Below are 6,687 nucleotides of genomic sequence, written 5' to 3' on the forward strand. Positions count from 1 at the left end.
ATATATATATATATTTCCTTCCTACATTGTCATGGAGTAGTGACACATGAATAAGAAACTATAACTGATTTTTTTAAAAACTTCTAATTCACAATTGGACATAATCACTTCCACAGCCTTATTTCAGGCGTTGGTTTCCTCTCACATTTATACATGCCGCTTCTCACCTCTCTCACTCTGGATACTGTTGACATTATGCCTTTCATCTTCTCTTTTTCTTGGATCTAGATAACTTTGTTTCAGAGATGATTAAGACCCTCGTCATCATCTGTCTCCCGTCCACAAATATCTTCTAATATTTCTTTAGATCAGACTGAAAGATGAAGGGATGGATAATTGCTGCAATTAAGGAAATCTGTAGTTATCCATCTCTCTCGTATAGTACTATAATTTCAAAGTCCCATCTGGCACATTTGGTCTGCTGAAAATAGAATTATTCTATAATTTGCAATCATCAATTTATCATTTTCCCCAAACTCTTTCCCTTTGAAATAGGAATACTCTCAGGCCCATGCTTAGACCTCTACCTCTTTGCTGATGTTTTCTTTTAACTGATCTGTTCATGTCCAACACTATCCTCAGAAATCTCTCCATCCATTTTTAGAGGTGTGGTACATGGTCTATATGCTTTCATTCAGCATTGGAGAATTTTTTTTATGCTTCATTATAAGAAAAGAGACCGCCAATGTTGAGTTATTTTTCACTTATCAGTCATAATATGTCTGTTGTCCTAAAAATAATTTTTGAATGTATTCTTTTCTAAATAAACTATGTTTCCCTACTACTCCAGATGCAGATCTTCAGTGATGAATTTCCAAATCAGAGATGAGGCATCCCCAGTCAAGATTCCTCTTTCTTGTTTTTATATCAGGAGGGTTCTATTTCTTCACTTAAGCTTACTCAAAAAATGTTACTTTTTCTCCAAGATGTATTGCCCTGATTAAAGGTTTTATTCACTACTATTATCTTATAGGCAAACCAATCTTGGGGTATTGTGATAATACTGTGGGTGGGAAGGACTTGCTCTTCTTTTTAGGAGAACAAATGTGCAACATTGTATTTTCATTCCTCCTCTCAGAGACACAGGGCTTGTAGAAAAAGTGGAATTAGATCATTTACAGGACCTCAGGCCTTATTTGTATCTATGACCTCACAAAGGATTAGATGTTTAGCTTCCTCCTAGACAATGTACATCAAAAAAGAAGGTGACCTCAGAAAACAAAGTTCAGGGTGGAGAGAAAACTCTTTAAGTGGACATAGAGAATATTCTAGTGGTTCTTACTGAAAGAAAAGGCCTGGAGTAGTAACTTTGACATTTTAAATGAGAAAGAAGATCATTAACATTCTGTTTTTAAGTTCCATAGAAATACATGTAGAGAGTTGTATATTTTTGACTTTAGTAAATCATTTTCACTTCAAGTAAGATAAGCTAAGTGTGTAGAGATTGGTGAAAACACTAACAACAATAAACTATTTATAGTGGCTTAAATATACGTTATTATTCCCTGGAATTCTTACAGAAAGTAAAATATGGTTGAAATGTTTATTTTGGATGAGAGTTGATGGTAGTGCTGGTAAAATATAAAACTGACATCCATAGCCAAGCTATATAGAACCATTAAGGTTGTAAATTAATCATTCCTCAGCACTAGACATTATTTTGGAACATCAGTTTTGAAGTGGATCTTGTCAGTTTTTTCTATTGCATTTTAACATTTATCAGGACATATTTTTACCCTGTGGCAGATTTGTCCACATTTTTCCCCCATCTTTCATGGTGGATAACCAAATAGAATGTACAAGTACACTGAAATCTGCCAACTGCGACACATCTTATTATTTTTACTTTATTTTTACAAAGTTATCAGAAAATCACCCTGCTGATGGTGCTCCTACTTTCTCTATTCCTGGATTACTATTCTCTTTGGAATATTAAAGTTTGAATTAAATACAGTGTAAAAACAAACAAACAAAAGCTATCCACTGAGGCAAGATTCTTTGAAAGGAAGAGTAATTGTAATAATGAAAGAAAATTTAAAAAAGATTTTGAAAATTGGGAGACAGAATTGTAAATTGCATGATTTGGGGAATTTGAGAATCAAATTGCATATTTAAATGTCTGACCTCTAGTGGTTGCAAATAATTTTTGCAACTCTAAATTAATATATTCTTTTCAGAGGTGCTTGTTTAGGAAATAGTTTATGCTATTTGATGCTATCACAAATGGCAAATTTTAAATTTAATTTTCAATTTTAAATGCAAACATAAAGCAATAAAATCAATGTTGTATGTTTATCTTGTATTGTGCAGCTTTAGGTATCTTCTATCAACCTTATTGTTATTGGTTCCTACCTAATTACATTTTGGTCATAGAACATACTGTATAAGACTGAAGTCCTTTGTTATTATTGTGACTTTTAAATTTTGCTTTTTATGGTCCTATGTGTTATCTGTGTGTGTTAAAGAATGTGTATTCTGCCTTTTTTGGGTCAAATGTGTATAAATATCACTAAAGTTGTATTGGTGGATAGCTTTATTTAAATACTCAATATCCTTATCAATTATGTGATTAATTATTTGAAAAATTATTTCTTAAAAGAGGAGTGTTGAAATCTGTTCTGATCAGCCCACACAGAGGCAGGTATAATTGTCTAATCAGGAATTTATTGTGACTGTGCAATCATTGGATCTTGATAATCATTGCTTCCTTTTTTATAAGCTCAAACATTATTTAAAAAATCATGAGCTTTAGAGTTGCATCAATGTCAATAGCAAGTTATAGAAACTACTTTCTTTTCAAGATATGAATTTTATGTGTCTGTGTGCCATGGCTCAGCCTGTCTCTCACTCACCATTTCAGATCAATACTGTTCATCCACTTTAGTAATAAGATATAGAAGTCATCCTGGTGAATGGCTGTACACTTTTTTAAAGCAATTAAGTACTCTCTTAATTTTCTGGCGCTTAGTTTATATGCTCATCTTTTTAAATAAATGTAGTTTGTTTCCTTATAGGGAGAGTAACGGTAATTCTTTTCACCACAGTAAATGGAAAAAAAGCTGCTGAGAAGATATTTAACTATGGGAACCTTCAGTCACTAGGGACAGATCTTTTCCTTTCCCAATTTTCTTCTTTCAGTGACAGAGAAAGCCTTCTTTGGCTATATAGGCAATTTCCCACCATCCTTGATTCACCTTGGATTTTGGCCTTCTTTATACCTTCTAATTTTTTTCATAATTGCATTCTCTAAATCAAGAGCTGTCTAGGAAATATCCTAGTTGCTTTATGGTTTTTTTCCTTTTTGCTTTACTGAAATATTATATAATTTACCATTGAAATTATATGTTAAGAGTTCTTTACTTGAACTGTGTTCCTTCAAAGTCATTGGTCAAGGAAAAATATTGACTTTTATTCGGAAATTTACTAAATATAGGTTAAAATATTTTGCATTATTGTCTGACTGTTTTTACAGGGATGAAAGAATTTAAGATAAAAATGTCACTTTCTCCAAGGCTTCTCAAAACTTCAATCTGCCAGATCATTTTCATGCCAGAATGTGATGATTGATCTTGACTGTCAACTTGATTAGATTGAGGAATAACTAAGAAATTGGTAAAACACACTTACATGTGTGTCTGTGAGGAGATGTTTATGGAGATGATTGGTATGTGGGTCAGCAAACTGAAGGGGGGTGACCTTCCCTGAATGAGGGTGTCACTCTCTAGTAGACTGGGGGTCAGAATGGAACGAAATCAGAAGGATGCCTGGCAGCATTTGAAAGCTTGATTTTTCTTCAGCAGGTGCATCCTTTGCTGCTGTAATTGTTCATGGACCTCAAACCACAGCTTTTTGAATTTTTCAATGAAGACTCCCACCAAAAATTCTCCAGGGAGCTTCCAGAACTTCAATCTTCAACTTTCAACTGGGGCTGTGTCATTGGTTCCTCTTGTTCCAAGATTTCAGCTTCTTGGACTGAACAGCTATTTGTTTCTCTGACCATTGTGAGATTATCCAGCCTATGATACAAATGAGATCTTGGACTGCATAATATATATTTATGCCATGTAGAAAGCCAATATTTTCTGAACATTACAATCCTAATTTATTGACCTTTTATTGACTTCCTACTAGTGATAAGGAATATATTCAGAACTTTTATATTTTATTTTATATGTGACTAGGGCAAAAATCTGCCAAATTAAAGAATAATAATCAGTTTTTCATTTGCTTTTAACAACATTTGATTTTTTTTTTTTTGAGAGTCTTGCTAAGATGTCAAGGCTGGCTTTGAACTTGTGATCTTCCTGCCTCAGCTTCCTGATTTGCTGGGATTATAGTCTTTGTGTCACTAAGCCCAGCCATTTGATGTTCTTGACTTCTATTCTTCCAAATTATTATCTTCATTTGATAATTCTTCATTAATGTAAGTCTTGATAAAACCAAATCAAAATAATTGATTTGCTTTTCTTTTCAAAGCTTGAAGAAGATATGTTTCCTTCAGATAAAATTCAGATGTGGCTAACCTAATTCCTTTGAGATTTTTTTTATTGACAAAATAAAAAATACAGGATATAGCATATAAAAATAGTTTTGAAAAAAAAGTTTTAGTGATTAAAGCCCTAAAAGTTGACTTTCCTCTTTAAAAACAGTGTTAAGCCTTAAAATGTATGAGAACTTTATAATTATTGTTATGGTCTGTATATGTTACCCCAAATTTCCTGTTAAGGCAGGTTTGTTCAGAGGTAAAATGATTAAATTATTAGAACGGAAATCTAATCAGTCCATTTTTTTAGTTTGAATGGATTCACTGGATAATAACTGTAGGAAGTTAGGGTTTTCTTGCAGATCACTCACCTGGAGTGTGCCCTGGGAGGGTTCATCTTCTCTACAGCCCTATATTCCCATCCTCTCTGCTTCTGGCCACTATGATCTTAGCAGCTTTCCTCTGTGAGGCTCTTCCTCCATGATGTCCTGACTCACCTTGGGCTCAGAGCAATGGAGTCAGCTGACCATGGACTGAGACCTCTGAAACTGTGAGCCCAAATAAACTGTCCCTCTTGTAAGTTGTTCTTACTGGGTATTTGGGTCAAAGTGATAAAAAGCTGAATAAAACACTTAGGTGGGGAAGAAGACATTTTTATCATCATCCAAATAATTTGGGTTTTAACACAGTGCTATACAACTATCTAAATCAGTGATTGTCAAACTTAGCTTTACATTAGAATAAAATGAACAGCTTCTAAAAATACAGGTAGCCAGGCCACCACCCAAACAAACAAAGAAATCAGTACTTTTCCAGGACACAATAACAAGTGACCAGGATTCAGAACCACTGGTTTATACAAAACTGACAAAAAGCATGTCTGTTGAATTCTGTTGTTTTTTCCTTATCATTTATTTATTTAGCTTGTAAAAAAAATCTGTTGAATAGAAGCGATATTTGAAATTCAGGATAAAGATTGTGTCTTTACAGTTAGTTTAAAAAAAAGCAATTAGATTAGATTAGCCTTAAGATTGCTTTTGATATGTACAGTGCTATATAACTTAATCGGTTGAAAGGTCTGAAGGTGAGACAGACTGTGTATGGGATCAGCCTGTAGAATGATAAGGAACCAAATCATCTGTCTCAAACCACAGAAAACAGTCAAAGGCTGGGTAGGAAACTTCTCACTTTTCCTTCTTCATTCAAATCTCATCCTTCTAATATCATCCAACTTTTTGATGGCTTAAATTCTACTATATGGGAGTAATTTTTTTTTCTTAAATAATTTCATCTAAGGCACACTACTTTAGATTAGAATGTCCCCTAATGGCCCATGTTTTAAAGGCTTGGCCTCAGGGTGGTGCTATTGGGATGCGGTGGAACCTTCAAGAGGTAAGGCCTAGTATGAGGTCCTTAGGTGATTGGGTGGGCACCCTCAAAGGGGACTATGGAACTCCAGCCCCTTCCTCTTCCCCTTTTGTTCCCTGGCCATCCAATGAGAAGATTGCTTCACTATGTGCTCCCTACCCTTGCTATCTAGAGCCCACCAGAATCCTAAAAGTAATTCATTTGACTGATCATGGGCTGAAACTTCCAAAGCCATGAGCCAAAATAAACATTTTCTCTTTATATCTCAAGTGTTTTGTTATAGTGATGAAAAGCTGACTAATACACACACCTTCTCTGAGAAGCAGGAATAACACTTTAATCTGTGTCAGCTGTTTCTGCTCTTTCCTTTTTTTTTTTTCCTCTTCTAATAGCTTCTAAAAATATAGATAGCTGGGGGTTGAACCCAGGGCCTCATTTAATTTTAAAGGCTAAAATGAATTCATGTTATTTTTGTTTGAGATCAGATTCTGCTAGGAAAAGTTGTCAGATTGGCACCACATCCATCCTTTAGCAAAGATCAGTGTCTCAACATTTCTCTTCTTTCATTCCCTCTATAATCTTGTGTCAGATGATTCACAACAAGTTACACATTTCTATTAAAATTTAAAGGGCTATTTGAATATTAATGAAAGAATAAAGATAGAATAAATAAACTAAAATGAAAAACTTAAGACCAAGAGTGATGGCACTATATATTTTGAAAAGGCTGCTATTTTGGAGGTCAGATGGCCTGGGCTGAACCCTCTGATTTCCAACTATCAGCTGTGAGATCATTGGAAAATAGCTTAACATCCCTGTGCCTCAATTTTTTTAGC

This window comes from Marmota marmota, unplaced genomic scaffold (assembly GCF_001458135.2).
Source record: "Marmota marmota marmota unplaced genomic scaffold, marMar, whole genome shotgun sequence".
NCBI classification, from domain to species: domain Eukaryota; kingdom Metazoa; phylum Chordata; class Mammalia; order Rodentia; family Sciuridae; genus Marmota; species Marmota marmota.